General features: G+C 33.3%; 1 protein-coding gene across 7 annotated transcripts in view; it reads left to right on the forward strand.

Annotated features, from left to right (window-relative positions):
- Positions 1-18,076, forward strand: part of LOC105342164 (plexin-B) — a 288,820-nt gene that overhangs the window by 14,184 nt on the left and 256,560 nt on the right. For 3 of the 7 annotated variants that reach the window (XM_034449322.2, XM_034449327.2, XM_034449325.2), the window contains exon 1: positions 4,541-4,883. The exons of 2 other annotated variants lie outside the window; for them this stretch is intronic. The gene's annotated coding sequence lies outside the window, so the exon portion shown is untranslated. Of the gene's footprint in view, positions 1-4,540; positions 4,884-18,076 lie in introns of those variants that run through there. 2 more of the 7 variants (XM_066082178.1, XM_034449324.2) reach the window with 2 other exon arrangements.

Raw genomic sequence — 18,076 nt, forward strand, 5'->3', positions numbered from 1 at the left:
TCATAAACTCATGAGCCAGGAAAGCTGAAACTTGTGTGGAAGTATCCTCAGGTAGTGTAGATTCAAAGTTGTGAAAATCATGACCCCCGGGGGTAGGGTTGGGCCACAATGGGGGTCGAAGTTTAACACACGAATATACAGTGTAAATCTTTAAAAATCTTCTTCTCATAAACTCATGAGCCAGGAAAGCTGAAACTTGTGTGGAAGTATCCTCAGGTAGTGTAGATTCAAAGTTGTGAAAATCAAGACTCCTGGGGGAAGGGTGGGGCCACACTGGGGGGTCAAAGTTTTTAACATAGGAATATACATGTACAGGGTAACTTTTTAAACATCTTCTTCTCAGAAACTAATCAGCCAGGAAAGCCGATACTTGTGTGGAAGCATCCTCAGGTAGTGTAGATTCAAAGTTGTGAAAATCATGATCCCCAAGGGTAGGGTGGGGGCACATTTTGGGGGGGGATCAAATTTAACATATGAATATATAGAGTAATCTTCAAAAATCTTCTTCTCATAAACATTTAGGAATACTACGCAGTGCTACAAGAGTCACAGAGTTCATTCTGTTAGTTATCATTACCACAATTCAGTATGCAGTACCTAGGTATACATAAGTATCATAGTTTACAATTATTTAATGCTTGAGCAGTCAGTAGACCCGAATATTTTTCCCTTGGTGCAGGGAACAGCTCAGTTTGATCTATTGCCTGAGGCCAATGGCCAAGGGCAATAGTTCATACTGAGCTGTTCCCTGCACCAAGGGAAAAAAATTCTGGTCTATTGACTGTTCAGGCATTAAATAATTGTTTTATTACCTAATTCCGTTTTAAGTATTTTGTGTTCACATTTATAAATTACAGGCTTTCATACCATTATGCATTCAGGTCATTGTTAATCAATACTAAGATGACCTAAAAGATAAATTTTAAGAACAATAGTAAAATAAGCATGATAAAGTTTAATCTTGTAGCAATTTAACTTTTTTTCCTAAAATACGTTGCCGGTCTAATAGATCGCAGTCTATTGACCGGCGGTCTAATAGATCGCAGTCTATTGACAGGCAGTTCAATAGATCACTTTCAAACCTGTATACACATACAAAATAGACGAAAATATTTAAATCTGTAATAAAACAAGAAAAACCATTTGATTAGGTAATAATGACCAATATGTAATACTGGTTAATCTGATAATCGTTTAATCTGATAATTTTTGCTTGACAAACAGACTATCAGATTAAGCGGAACCCTCTGTACTAGCAATTCAAGGCCATAGCATGGCTGTCTGTTTACAATGAACATATTGATATGAAATTTGGTATACAGGTTTATCATGATAATATCTAGGTCAAGTTCGCTATTGGGTATGATCAAACCATTTTTGACAGAGTTATGGCCCTTGGAAGTAGAAAAATTCCAGTTTTTTGCAGTTTCTGCTCATTTTCTTCGCAGAGGATAAACATATTGAAATGAAATTTGGTATACTAGTTTATCATGATAATATCTAGATCAAAGAACTATATATGATAAGAGTTAAATTTGGCCCCCATAATTCGCCAATTTTTAAGTGTTTCGGGTACAATGTAATGTTAACTTATATTTTAGAAGAGTTGATATAAAATATATTTTTCATCTATTTATTTGATTTATTTGCACTCACTGGCAGTATATGACGTCAGAAGTGACGCCATTTCTTTAATTTAATCAAAATCAGCCAAAAATTGACATTTTTCTTGTATATTTACGAATAGGAAATATAGAGCGCATGCTTGAACAAGGAATATTTTTTTGTCACTTATTAGTCTTGGCTAGATACATCTAAAATTAAAATATTTTATTTGTTCAACAATGCGCTCTATGTTTTCGGAAGCAAAAACTGCTTTAAAACAAGCTGTTTTACGCTAAAAATTCAAAAATGGCGGGAAAAGGTTGTCTTTACAATGTCGTATTTCTAAATTGTGGGCACTTGAACCAAAATGAATATTATGTAAACACATCACATACATATCTTTACTAAGAAAACAAAGAATGATAGTAAAATGATGATGTTCATTTTAGGGGGCCATTTTAGGCCCTTATCATATATAGTCCTTTGATATTGGGTACAATTAAGCCATTTTCAACGGAGTTATGTCCCTTGGATGTAGAAAAATTCTAGTTATTTGCAGGTTCCGCTCATTTTCTTCAAAGAGGATAAACATATTGAGATGAAATTTGGTATACAGGTTTATCATGATAATATTTAGGTCTGAGCTGAAGTTCGATATTGGGTATGATCAAGCAATTTTCGACAGAGTTATGGCTGGACGTAGAAAAATTCCAGTTTTTTGCAATTTTCACTCATTTTCTACACAGAGATTGCATATATTGATATGAAATTTAGTATACAGGTTTATCTAAATAATATCAAGGTCAATTTGATTTTGTGTATGATAGAGCAGTTTTTGACAGAGGTATGCCCCTTGGACTTAAAAAAATTCCAAATATTTGCAGTTTCTATTCATTGTTTGTGGATGTTTCCAAGGGAGGGGGGCATACCAGTAAGTGTTTCACAAACATCTCTTGTTTATCTACACTACAATAACAATGTAGCATGATTGAGATACAAAGTTTAAAAGGAACTTAATGTATAGAACACACAATGATTCCGGTTTATTATACATTTGTTGTTTCCAATGTGAGTACTAGTTTTGAAAGTAATGGATAAATTTAAGATACTTAAGCTTCACAGATACAAATAAAAAAAATATATGTTTTGTGAACTGTAACAGATATGTGTTAAATGTTCATTTCAAATCCATATTTTTCATTTCTTACATGATAAACAGTAATTAAATTTCAAAGTAGTAAATCGTCGAGAAAGAAGAGGATGTAAAGTTGTATTTTTAATGAAGTATTGACTTTATATGTAACGGGATGGGAGAAATAATGACGGACCAGACCGGGATTCGAACCCGGGCCCTCTGAATTCTCTAGTCAGGTGTTCTACCAACTGAGCTATCTGGCGCTGGTATTCAAACCGGTCTGACCGTCACATTTAATTTACTATAATGTTTACCTGTATTTTGATTTTTTTTCTAGTATGTAATCTCAAGATACATGTATTTCATAGTAATACCTGACAACAAAAGGGGGACATCATTGATGGATTGCTGTCCAATGCTTTTGATCTTTTTGGGAAGAACCACTGTTGGGTGTTTGAGATTCCAAAAATGTTCATTAGGCCATTATCATATGTAACGGGATGGGAGAAATAATGACGGACCAGACCGGGTTTCGAACCCAGGCCCCCTGAATCTCTTGTCAGGTGCTCTACCAACTAAGCTATCTGGCGCTGGTATTCGAACCGGTCTGACCGTCACATTCCTCCCCCCTTAAATGATCTTCGTCCCTGAAGATCACCCCAGGCTCTTCCCCTGGCAGGAGTTCACCTGTCAGTTCCAGGGGTTGGTCACGGCACCAAATGTAACGGGATGGGAGAAATAATGACGGACCAGACTGGGTTTCGAACCCGGGCCCCCTGAATCTCTAGTCAGGTGCTCTACCAACTGAGCTATCTGGCGCCGGTATTCGAACCGGTCTGACAGTCACATTTAATTTACTATAATGTTTACCTGTATTTTGATTTTTTTTCTAGTATGTAATCTCAACACATATATAGTCCTAGCTCTGTTTCCGTTTGATATTCTTTCCTTTACCTTCCTCAGCTGCTGTCAGTTTTATTGTTTATTGCTAATTGTTTAGTTGAAAGCCCTCTCTCCAAAATATCACAGCTGTACTGTAATACAATGTACTGTAAGCCATTTTAATTCCATGGTGTTAAAATTTCACGATTTCTATTAAAGTACCAATCGCAATGGTTTTAATTTTACGCTGCCTAAAAATTAATTAAAAAATATAAGCATTAAAACATTTTTGAAAACTAATGATAGTATTCACGATGGGTTTGATTTCGCGGGAAAATATTAAATTGTGAACATAGTGAAATTAAAACCATCGTGATTATTTGCCAGTCTACAGTATGTTATAGAAAATCAGTAAAGATTCATATATTAAGTGAGTCTATGAGTTTGATATTAACCATTCCAGTAACTATTTCACTATGCTGCACCTTAGGAAATTGATGTTGTCACTATTGAATAGTAACAAAAAACTGGCAAAAAAATGGAATATATAAGGAAAAAATAAATACATTTGCCAATATGTTTCTTTATGCAGTTTTTCATACCCCTAATCTTATTTTGAAATGATATAACTTAGGAGTTTATTTATAGATACTTAGTTGTTTATCAATGCCATAGCATATGCCGAAGGTAGTGTATTAGCTGTTTAGCAGAATTGTTTTGTGAATAAACCTTAATTATTTTGATTCAATAATTATATCATGGATTATTGCAAGTTCCACAATTAATTTGTAGTAGGAATGAGCAAAATTCATTTAATTCTAAGCTTAAAAAAAGAAGCTGAACTCAAACTTCAGTAAACTAAGACTTTTTGTTTCCCATGTGAGGGCCTCTGTTGTTGAAACTACTTAAGTGCCCCCTATGGAGCCTCTCCATCTGCAGTCCTGATTGAGGAAAGATTATTTACCAGCTTTCTAAAGGATTACAGGCATGTAATTGTTGTGTATAAGAAATAGAAAATTATTTCATGCCAATTTAATGGTTGGATACAATGGATTTAGATCATAGTTACAGAGGGAATCTATCTTCGTTCTAACCTGCTGTTTTCCACTAATGAGGAAAAATATCGAACTTTGCAGTTGGAGATGTTAAGAGATGAATGAGCTATTTTGAGGGAGACTAGAGTAAGAAGTTTATTTACAGCAGTTTATGATCACTTACTTGTGAAAGATTCCATGGTGAAATTCATCTCCAATGAATTTATGTAAGTGTGGATATAAGTTATCGACATATGTACATGTATATACAATGTATATGTATTACAGAATATGATATTATGAGATATCAGAGATCACTTAAATTCTGTGCCGATATATCAATTCTTTTATTTTTAGAGTAACATGTTAATATTTGTAAATAGTGTGGACAGATACCTTCAATAATTATGCTTTAGCTAGAGTTTTTTATATGTTCAGTATACATTCTGTTGTCAGCTTCCTGTTCATGATGGTCATTGTTCATCCAGGATACTAGATGCTTTAGTCATCCATAATTAATAGATACTGGAGATTTCTGGTTGCTATCAGCTGTAAAATATTGATGTGTATTTATGGGGTTATGAAGGGAGACCAAAAACATACATGCTACGTACATCAGGGAGTCAAAGTGGGAAAATATCTGTAAAAAATTCCAATCTCAAGAAAAGTAAGGATATGATCTCAAGAAAAGTAAGCATACCAATTGTCAAATCAACATGGAAGCATACCAATTGTCAAATCAACATGGAGAAGCATACCAATTGTCAAATCAACGTTGAAGTGCATGTTCAAATATGTGCCCCCTCCAACCGATCAGAAGAGGGCCAAATCTATAATTGAAATTAATAAAAACCTGGGTATTTTCTAGGAGCCATAGGACAACAGTTTAAAAATGTAGTTCTTAGAATGACTGGATTTTGTGAAAGAACTAAATTATTGCTGCATGTGTTTTCCTGTTTTAAACAGCCCTCACCTTGTTAAATACTACATTCATAACAGGTTGTGTTTCACAACAGCTGTCTCCCTCTGGAATTTCTTATCATGTTTTACTTTCTTAGCTCTTTTATTCACTTACAATGAATTAAACAGTGTGTATATCAGTATTTACCCAGATAGAAATTGATGCTTGTCCACTTGCACATGGTGTAACCCATTATGGTATATATATATCGTGTTCCTATTCATGTATTTGTACTAATTATCTTTTTTATGAATGTATGTCAAGTGCTATGTTATTAAATCAAGTAGTTTAACTACCTCCTCTAAACCTTTGCACTTCCCCCCCCCTCTTCAGATAATTCAGTTCATTTTGAGTCCTCTCTGTATACTCTAGGTTTTTGAAAGTCAGGAAACTTGCTATGTTAATTTTAATACATGTAAACTTAAATTTTATCAAGAAAATCTTAGATTTCTTAAACCAAAGATGAAAAGGTAATCATAATATCCTACCCCCACTTTTTCTTTCTCCTCAGACCTCATGAATATACAACCAATTTTTTTTCAAACTGTTCAATGTAATTATTTTCTTATTATAAGCCAGGCTTGGGGCGAATTACATTGTAAAGTAATGCATTACATTACCATTACTTCATGAATCTGGGCATTAAATTACCATTACCATTACTTGATTTTCTTGAAGTAATGCATTACATTACCATTACATGAGTAAAGTAATGCATTACCATTACCATTACTTTTTTTTTTTAAAGTAAAGCTAATAAAGAGTTTTTGCAAATGTTTCAAATATACAACACTCTTTAACATATCTACAGCTTCATGCTTAGTATCAGGTTCAAATTCAATGAATAAACAAGAGTCATTCTTTATTTGCTCAATATATAATCATATTGTGGCAATATGAACAACATATTACATAAGTAAAATGATATTTATAGACATTTGGCATGATACAATATCAGATAATTATGAAATAGAGACACAGGATAACATGCGTAACAAAAAACAATTTATGAAATAATGTTGCTGTTTTTAAAAGCTAAATATAGATATATCCCCAGATTACACAAATCTTTATAATTTTGGACACTTAATTTTATTAATTTATAAACAGGTGATTTTTCCCAGTTATATTTCTTAATTTATTTTTATCGTATTTCTTTTTACGGAGGACACTTTAAGACAAAAGATTGCTGTTGCACTTTCTGATCGAAGTTTCAAAGGGTTCATCTTTTAAATGCATCCATCTTCCGGGCTATACTAAATAAATGTTTTGCAGGAGCAGTCAAAGCTTGGACTGGAAAATACTGTTTGACGATCTTTATCTTAGGATATATTAAGTGCAATAATAGATTAAATACATAAATCTTGTATTTTCTATCAGTCCAAACTAATGTAAAGTGTAATTAATATACAGGAGAGAGAGAGAGACAGAGAAAGAGAGAGAAGATAAGTAAGATTATTTTCAAATGGGTTATAATATTGGAAGTGATATTGATTTTCATCATGGATGGACAGTGCATTCATTTGGCTTTTAAAGGTGCATGTCTGTCTCCTATTCTATTGTGACATATTGCGAAGGGAAGGGGATTGGGGTGTTTAGCACTTCTTATAACAATAGATTGTTTTGATACTTAGATTATCCTGGGGGCATAGTGTGTTGTTGACACATTTCTTATTGAAGTGCAAACTAATTGGAGTAAATTGTTTAAATGATTAAAAACTCTTAATAACAACACTCTTAAAAATGATTTGAAATTGTGCTGTTATATCTTTATAGTAATATAAACAATTCAAAAATGAATTTTAAAAAACCTTTTTTAATAAAACATGTACAATTAAAACACTTTTTCTTAATTAGAATTTTTTCTTTCTTCTTTAAAAATAAATTTAATCAAATTTAATTTCAACTATTCATTTATTCATCACATTTTTTAAAGTGAACATGCATAAATATGCATAGTAATGCAAAGTAATGCCATGTAATGCCAGCATTACACTAGATTTTGGAAAGTAATGCATTACATTAGCATTACTTGTAATGCTAATTTTGAGGCATTACACATTACTATCATTACTTTGAAAACATGTAATGCATTGCAATGCATTACCATTACATTTAGCATTACCCCAAGCCTGTTATAAGCATAATGTATCAGGTTACTTTGTGTAACCTAGGTCAATAGGAGAGTGTCCAGTCAGTAAAAGTACCTGTAAGGATACATCATAGAATTCTTGTTGATATAAATTTATAAACAATAGGTTTAGGCATGTGATTAATCATACAATTTTACAGTCTTCATCATGACAAGCATTTATCATGTTCATGCCAATTTTCCTAATACATGTATATGCAAGATATTTCTGATTTTAAGCAGTTGAAAAGTGAAAAGGCAGATCTTAAATTCCTAAATTTACAAGTACCGGTTACTCTCGATGGCTCGAACTTCGATCGCTCTAAGTTCATGATTGCTCGAAGTGAGTCTAAGACTCTTTTCCCTATTAACTAAGCAAATTTACTCTTGATTTCTCGAACTCTTGATCTCTCAAAACCCTTGATCCCTTAAAGTCAAATTGCAGTCCTGTTGTTTATAATCTACTGATGTAGTGTTTTACTCTTGATACCTCGAAGTCGCTGTGTATCTCCAAGCGCTATACCTAATTAACACCTACTTGGTCATTAATGCAGGGTGTGGCTAAAAGCATGGTCATTTAGTGTTAATGAATAGAGAATGTTTTAAAAAAGGTCTACTGACACGGAATAATAAACTGACTGCATATTTAGAAGAAAAAACCCATTAAGCTTTCATCTTTTAAATTATCTCAAAAAAGTGCGTATCAAAACAAAAATTGTAAAACCTTTTCAATTTTCTTTAATTTTATTTCAAATCTGGTGATGATTGGGCACGGCTGTTTAAGGGTAATGGGCCGCCATGCATGACAAAGGGCATGCCCCAAATTTCAAAATTCAACTCATCAAGTAACATCATATATGCAGTTCACATAATTCAACAAATTCAAACAAAGTTCAAAGTTCATTCAAAGTTCATTCAAAGTTCACTCAAAGTTCAAAGTTCACAGGTTTAATACCTTGACTCTGGGAAGTGCAGAAGTCAAAAATTTACAATTGACCCTTGGGAAGTGCAGGGGTCGATGTCCACATAATAATACATGCACTAGTCTCAAATGACCAGCACCACTCATTCACTCCAATCAGGTGTTAAATGCACACATGAGGCAAGTGTTATGGCTTGGAGAGGGGGGTATATTTGTCTTGTATTTTATTCTGCTCAAGAATTTCAATGAAAGAAATGAGATACCCTGGTAATTCACATACATGTGTATTTAGAGAAGCGAAAGAATGAAGCCATGTATCAAAGTTAAGATATTGTGAAAGTTAATTGAGTTATCTTCCGTTACTTCTTCATAATAGAGATATCTTCCCTTGCTTATTCATAATGAAGTTATTAATCATTAAATATAATGTAATTAAGAAGTACGTTGTATGATAAAAAAACTATGCAAGTATTTTTATTGATTAAAACAAAAACAGTTTTTGATGTCTTTATCTAAATAAATAGACTCAAAAATAGTAAAATATTAATTGGCTAACCAAAATCACTGATAAACAGTACATGTAAAATGTTTTTGGTATAAATACCAGATGGTATGTTTTTGTTGAAAAGAGGATGAAAAATCGGAATTGAGATATTCTAATGTCATAATGCTGTTCTCTTGTATGTATTTTTGTTTAAATGCCCACAGGGAGAGTATCTGTCCGCCCATGGGGATGGGGAATGGGAGGTTTTTGTTTAATAAAACATGTCTACTAGCCACCTTGTTTTAGTTTATCTGAAATACACATTAAACCTATCTTGAAAGTTAACAAATATGGGAAAATTATTTTCATCTACTTTCTTGTACCTTTTCAATATCAGGTCATGTACTCTATTATGATCTTTATAAGTTTTTTGCTAAAATTATAGGTTTCATAGTACTTTCTAATAGATTTCAGGCAGGAAGGTGGTCGTCATTACGGTATTACGGTAAAGTATCATATATAATATGCACTTGTGTATAATACGCACCCCTAAAGTTGACCAAAAAATGGTGAAAAAACAACAGGTCCTATGTATAACACATACCCAAAAAATGACAAAATCAATGGCCGCCATTCCCCCCAAAACTATCGATGTTTCGTGATTATTTTGTAATCCATGCGCAATTTCTTTAATTTTGTGATTGGAACATAGCACAGACGATGAAAACAAGAGTGTCTTGTACAACAGCGGAGAAGTTGAAGATCATCATACGTAGAGAAGAATGGCAACCGAGCTTAATGCTTTAAAGTAATAAAACCAAAACAACCTCAAAAGAAAAGATTAAATTGATTAATTATTATCAAAATTTTTGATTGTTGTTAAATAAACATTGTGAAGAAACGTATGTATGTCGTAAATCGTCATTATCAAGTTGTACAAATGATCGATGTATTTTTAGCAGTGTGTAAGTAAAGGAATAACGTTTAACTGCATAACTGGACATGAAGTAATCAAGTTGAATAAAATCAGAAAAATTGCTTATCTACATGCACTTGAAAACACCTTGTGAAGTCCGACACAAGACAGGTGCATGCTTCTGACACCAGAAATTGTTAAACAAACATTGACCAAGCACTGAGTCAACAAGTGGCTGCTTACGTAATGGCGAATACACTAGCGATATTTAAACTTGTTTGATGCAAGAAATAGAATTGAGAGAGGATAAATATTTCAATACATGGAAATAAAACTAAGAATAAGGTATTTCTGATGTAGTAAATTTAGTATACACTCATACAACTTGCATAACACGCTATATCAGCAGTCACTACTCCCGTGGTATCAAGAATCATGGCTTGAAAAAATGGGGTAACATTTTAGTCCTATGTATGACATACACCCCCCACTTTTGATCAAATTTGGGCAGAAAAAAAGTGTGTGTCATACACGCGACATTATGGTATAATTTTTTTACTCCAGAATAAAACTTAATTAAATGCAAATATGAGACACCTTGACAAGTTTGTGTATGGGCTATGGTACTCAGGTAACCGTTAAGGCCTATTGGCCTCTTGTTTTTGCAATGATCACTTCAAAGCCCATATGGATCATCAAGAATGGATTTTATTGTTATATTTATATCTTTCTTTTTAAAAGATTAATAAATTAATCATTAAAGAGACAGTACAGCTGAAAACACGTGTGAATGACTTAAGATTCAACCATTTTATCATTAGGAAATAAGAAATAACGTTGATTGTAACAGTTGAAATACATAGAAATCCCTTTCACATACCTAATTAATGTAATTATGAACTTCCGGAAATTTGAGGATCGTACATACGGAAATAATTTTATATCATTGATTTGTACCCCCCAGATTTTGATTGACAGTAATTGACACTTGCTGAAAACTACAAGATCTTTGTCCGACTACGGGCATCACGGTATATGAGGTAAAAGGGACTCTCTAAATGGAACACATCACCACTTTCTCGATAAATTAATAATGGTTTACCAATTTAGGTTCATTTTAAAATGAACAGACATAAATATGTCAAATAACCCCTGAAGGGCCTCACATACAATTGTGAATTTAGGTTGTAGCAACTCTTTAATAAACATGCAAAATGCATGCTTACAAAATAATAATTGTGGTTATTTTAAAAACTTTGTACAATTAATACCTGGGAGAAGTTCTATCAATAAACTTGACCAGGAGAATCTTCGCAGGCATTGCATGTGTTTTTTTTCCCCAGTAAATATGCATGCATAATAGTATAGAAGGCTGAAACCCGTAACATGTTGCGATGTAAATCTGTATGGGTTATACGTAATTATTAATGAAATAATTATAGATTTATTTCATGGAGAAAGGACTATACATAGTATGGGCCTAAAATGGCCCCTTAATATGAATATCACCATTTTACTGTAATTCTTTGTTTTCTTTGTACAGATATATATATATGTGATGTTTTTACTTAATGTTCATTTTGATTCAAGTGCCCACAATTTAGAAATATGGCATTGTAAAGACAACCTTTTCCCGCCATTTTTGCATAAAACAGCTTGTTTTCAAGCAGTTTTTCTTTCAGAAAACATAGAGCGCATGCTTGAACAAACAAAATATTCTTATCAGAGATGTATCTAGCGAAGACTAATAAGTGACAATTTTTTTTACCTTGTTCAAGCATGCGCTCTATATTTCCCATTCGTAAAAAGATGAGATAAACGTCAATTTTTGACTGATTTTGATTGAATTATAGAAATAGCCTCACTTCTGATGTCATATACTGCAAGTGAGTGCAAATAAATAAAAAAAATATGTGAAAAATATATTTTATATCAACTCTTCTAAAAAATAACAAAACATTTTATTGTACCCAAAACACTTTTAAAAGTAGCAAATTATGGGGGCAAAATTTAACTCGTATCATATATAGTTCTTAATAATTTTCTGAAAGTTTATACATTTATAAGTAGTACAAAAATACCGAACCTGATCGGAATATTTTTTCAAGTCATTTCTTTTTAAATAAAATGTCACTTAAAGAGTAAGTAAAAGTAATGTAACTATACACCAATACGTTTGATAGAAGATTTTATATGGGAATTTGAGTCGCACATCATCATATTTATTTAGTGCAGTCCCTGAATTTAATGTCAACTTAGTGACTCGGGTGACAGGTATTGCAGTTGGTATTTGTCCATAATCATGCAGCATCCCTCATGCATCGTCTCTTAACAATTTTACATAACTTCTTTTTGAAAACTACTAGACTAATTGTTACCATCTTTGATTTAAAGCATCTCTAAGATAAAAGAAATCTAAATTATAAAACATAACCTTATCGCCCCTGGGGCCTCATGGGTGGGGGCAAATTTGCAAAAAACACTAAGTTTTCAAAAATCATCTTCTCCATGATCACACGTTTTGGAAAAAACTAAATGCATGGAGTAAATGTTCGTCAAGCAATATACCAAAACTTTGAAATTCATGGCCAGGGATTCAGACCCTAGGATTGGACTGATATGGCCATAAAGTGAACATATATCTTAGAAAAATCTTCTCTATACTCCCATACCGGTATATAAATTAGAAAAACAAAATGCATGATTATGATGTTCATGAAGCCCTCTACCTAAGTAATGAAATTCATGGCCCCTTACTAGGTCAGGGGTTTAGACCCTAACCAATATCGTCATTTATTATACGTCTGTGAATATTTTCTCTGTAAAATCACAGCAAACAAACATGCTATTCTATCTAACCGTGAAATAGTTCCGTGCTATCTGCCGATGATGAAAAGTCATTGAAACTATTCACCAGGGGTATTCCATTTCTCTCTTTTATAAACTCAGAACACCTTGACGTAATCCGATTGCTACATTAAATTCGAAGTCTGATAACTCTAAAATTTGTTTATCATCAAGAAATTTTTATCGTAGACAAATAAATGTTTCTTCGGTATAATAAATACCTATTTACTGACCAGGTTTATTGTCTCCCTCGACAGCAACTATTACTGTCGGCTTCGCCTTATGAAATAGTTGCTGTCTTGGGGGACAATAAACTTGCTATCATCCTCATAGCCAGTAAATAGGTTTATAATATTGAACATGAATTAAATTTCAGTGTCAGTCAGTGAACTCTTGAATAAGTGTTTAGAATGTAAAATAAAGCATAAAATACAAAGATGAAACTCACTTAAAGGTCCATATATTGAGTGATACTCAGGTGACCGTCAATGCCTGTGGGCCTATGTAGGTTGTTGAAAATTATGGTATCGTAATAATTAAAACGCTAAAAGACCTAATTGTTCAGAAAGAATTAGTCTACTATATTATAACTTGCAATGTTAGAAACTGGCACTGGAAGAAGCAAAAACAGCCCTGTTTTCAAAGTAACATAGTATTCAATTGTACTTCTTTAAAAGGTATGTGTATTTTCATTAAAATTGTCAAAAAGTGATAAAACCGGCCAGACTAGTTGTTACAAATTGTAAAACTTTTAGAAATTTGGAGAAAAAAGTATTTTCTTTTAATCTTTGAATGTAAGTGTGTATTTGCTTCATATCAGTTACATAAGTTTAAAAAATCTGTATATATCATTGTTACATCATTAAATAAATTAAGTCTTCCAAATTTCTCACTAATTTCTGTGGATGAGAAGTAATAAAGTATAAAATTTTGCCATAGGTTGGTCCTCAAATATAACTAGTACGTTTTTGTAATTTTCCCAATTTGAGCATTTTGCGCGTCAATTTTCCCAATTCCACGAACCCTGGAACCAGTTTAAAACAGTAGGATGACCCCTGTATTAAGGTCTTCTTTTTCCAATGAAAATCTCTGAGTGATTGTAGTGTTTTTCTTTATTAGGGTCTTCCGTCTTAAGCGGAAGACCCTACTATTATTGTATTATTTCTTTTTCAATTTTCTTATTAAGGTCTTCCGTTTCCAACGGAAGACCTTATAGTGATTGTTAGGTTTTTTCTTTCTTCTTAGGGCTTTTCGACTTTCGGTCGAAAAGACCAATTGTTATTCTGTTGTTTATTATTAAGGTCTTCCGTTTCCAACGGAAGACCTTATAGTGATTGTATTGTTTTTTCTTTCATTGTTTCTTCCCCCTTCTTTTTTTTTCTCCTTTTTTGTCGGCAGAATTTCTCAAAATTGGCTAGATAGATTTTCCTGAAAACTTGAGGACCTATTGAGAATGATAATATCTTGAGGCTTTTTTCTCATTTTTTAAAAATTCATTTCCGGTCGTCCGTTTCCTGTCCAGCTTCAAAAAACCTTGTTCCCTCGAGATCTCAGAATCCGCAAATACTTGAACATCGAAACTTTGTGGGATGATAGACCTATATTTGTAGATGTGTTTAAACTACTTTGTTTTGTTCGTCGTAACTTCCGGTCCTAACAGGATCATTTAAAAAATTATTATTTTTACGCATTAAATTCCTAATCCATAGAATAAATTAAAATATAAATAAAAGTATAAATCTAAACATAGGTTATGTATGCGATGTTATATCAACAAAAAAATTCTACTTCCGGTGAGATATCTCAATTATCTCAGGTAGCTTTTTTAAAACACATTTTGTTCCCATGAGATCTCAGAAACTATAAGTGATCAAAGCAGAAAACTTTCATAGATGATAGACATTGAATTGAAGATGTGTTTAACCGGTTTCATTTTGTCTTCCGTCACTTCCGGTCCACACAGGAAGAGTTCAAACAAATCGAGCTGTTTATCAGTTTAACTTTTTTCCTTTGATATTTTTAGTTAGCTCGATGAACAATAATGTACAAATGGCAAGTAAACAAGAAATACTTAATACAGTTTACATTGAGCACTTCCGTTTGTCCGATTCCTGTCCTGTGACAATAAGCCTAATTTTGACGAGTTCTCAAAAATGGTAACAACTTGAGCACCCAAACTTTGTCGGATGATAGACCTATGTATGTACATGTGTTAACACTATTTTGTTTTATCCGGCGTAACTTCCGGTCGTCACACGAAATACAACCAATTTTGATTTTTAAAAAAATATTTTGGTTATTTCGCATGGAAGTAAAATTTTAGCTATAGAAATACAAAAGGTCATCTACACATGGTAAAAAAACCAAAAAAGTTCTGCTTCCGGTGAGACATCTCAAACATCTCAGGTAGCCTTCTTTTTTAAAAATAAAGTACCCACAAGATCTCAGAAACTGTGAGAGATCACGACACAAACCTTGTATGGATAATGGACATTTGTTTGAACATGTGTTAAGTTGTTTTTTTAACTTTAGATTTTTTTTAACATTTTACTCAATTTGATGAACAGTAACGTACCATAGGTAAATGAACAAAAATATCTACTTTCAATCCCATTTGTTCGTTTCCAGTCCCGAGACTAAAACTTTTTCTCAACGAGATATTATTAGGCCTAAAAAAAAAGTTGTGTGTTAAGGGTAACCCGACCTAACCTACAAAAATGCCCCGATCCTACCATTCTTAGATGTCTGTTTTTATCCGATTGTGAATTTTTATTATTTTTATTAAAAAATCTGTTTTTCAATGTGACACAAACAAACATTCTTAGGATTCATGCAGAAAAAAATATGAGAAAATAAAAAAAAATTCCTACCTACCTAACTTAATATTTTCATCAGTGTTACTCTAAACACAGAATTTTTTTTTATTAAGGCCTTACTAAAAAAACTTGAACATCCAAACTTTGAGGAAAGACAAAACAATGTTTATAGATATTTTTACTATGTTCTGTATGATCCAGCGTAGCTTTCGGTCGTCTCAGAAAGGACTCAAAAATTTACATTTTGTCTTTTTGTTTTATTTATTTCTTGGAAATTACCTTACAGTATATATTATATCCATTTTCTGTTTACAAGAGAAATGGACCTTTGTTACAGATAAATAGTTGAGGAACGGAAGACCTTTTTGTTGCTATAGCAACAAGAGTTTAATAATTATTCTTATTTTCGATAGAATTTCCGTCAGCGATTTTTTGAAAATGTGAACGAATTTTGAAACAATTATACAATAGTCTTATAGCATATCTGTAAGGTTTTGGACTTCCGGTTCCGGTAGTCTGAAGAAAACCATTTGTTAAAATCGCACTTGAGCAGACCTACGCTCTATACTTCCGAATGCAAAATATAGAGCAAAAATTAGAATATTTTTATTTGTTTGCAAAATTGCTGGAATTTGGTCATTTTGGTGACGTCTTAGATAAACAGCAAATGTGTTATGATAACTAAAATCAAGATTAAAGTTAGAGGCATCCTCTTTACTTTGATTTGTGAAGAATTTATTTTTATACGATACTATTTAAAAATTGATTGAAATCGGGGGCAGATATTTGACAATACCGCCGCACATAGTCCTTTTAAAAAATCTTCTTCTCAGGAACCATTAAGCTAGGAAAGCTAAAACTTGTGTGGAAGCATCCTCAGGTAGTGTAGATGTAGTTGTGGTAATCATGACCCCAAGGGGTAGGGTGGGGCCACAATGGGGGGGGGGGGTCGACATTTTACATAGCAATATAGAGGGTAAATCTTTAAAAGTCTTCTTCTTAGAAACTAATCAGCCAGGAAACCTAAAACTTGTGTGGAAGTATCCACAGGTAGTGTGGATTAAAAGTTGTAAAAATTGTGACCCATGGGGGTAGGGTAAGGCCACAATGGGGGGGGGGGTAGTTGTTGTTGAAGTTTTACATAGGAATATATAGGGTAAATCTTTAAAAGTCTTCTTCCTAGAAACTAATCAGCCAGGAAAGCTAAAGTTTGTGTGGAAGCATCCTCCGGTAGTGTAAATTTAAAGTTGTGAAAATCATGATCCCCAGGGGATAGGGTGGGGCCACAATTGAGGGTCAATGTTTTACATGGGAATATATTGGGTAAATCTTTAAAAGTCTTCTTCTTAGAAACTTATTAGTTAGGAAAGCTAAAACTTGTGTGGAAGCATCCTCAGGTAGTTTAGATTCAAAGTTGTGAAAATCATGACCCCAGGGGGTAGGGTTGGCCACAGTGGGGGGGGGGGGGGGGGTGTTGAAGTTCTACATAGGAATATATTGAGTCAATCTTTAAAAATCATTTTCTTAGAAACTAAACAGCCAGGAAAGCTGAAATTTGTTTGGAAACATCCTCAGGTAGTGTTGATTCAAAGTTGTGAAAATCATGACCCCTGGGGATGGGTTGGAGCCACAATGGGGGGGGGGGGGGCAGGTAGAAGATTAACATAGGAATATAAAGCGAAAATCTTCTTCTCAGAATCTAATCAGCCAGGAAAGCTGAAATTTGTATGGAAGCATCCTCTGGTAGTATAGATTCAAAGTTGTGAAAATCAGACCCTTTGGGGTAGGTTGGGGCCACAATGGGGGGGGGGGGTTCAAAGTTTTACATAGGTATATATAGAGGGTAAAACTTTAAAATCTTCTTCACAGAAACTAATCAGTCAGGAAAGCTGAAACTTGTATGGGAGCATCCTCAGGTAGTGTTGATTCAAAGTTGTGAAAATCATGATCACAGGGGGTAGGGTTGGGCAACAATGGGGCGGGGGGTGTTGAAGTTTTACATAGGAATATTTAGAGTAAATCTTTAAAAATCTTCTTCTGCGAAACTACTGAGCCAGGAAAGCTGATATTTGTGTGGAAGCATCCTCAGGTAGTGTTGATTCAAAGTTGTGAAAATATTGACACCCCCTGGGAGTAGGGTTGGGCCACAATTGGGGGGGGGGGGTCAGAGTTTTACCTAGGAATATGTAAAGTAAATCTTTAAAAAATCAGAAATTAATCAGCCAAATGATTCTTTATAATTGTTAAGACTTTGTCCCCAAGACAATTCTTCAGCCTCACAAGAAGGTTCAGAGTTTGATGTAGGTTTATATCCCATGTATAAACAATTGTTAAGGATCTTTT

Source organism: Magallana gigas, chromosome 4 (genome assembly GCF_963853765.1).
Source record: "Magallana gigas chromosome 4, xbMagGiga1.1, whole genome shotgun sequence".
Classification (NCBI taxonomy): Eukaryota; Metazoa; Mollusca; class Bivalvia; order Ostreida; family Ostreidae; genus Magallana; species Magallana gigas.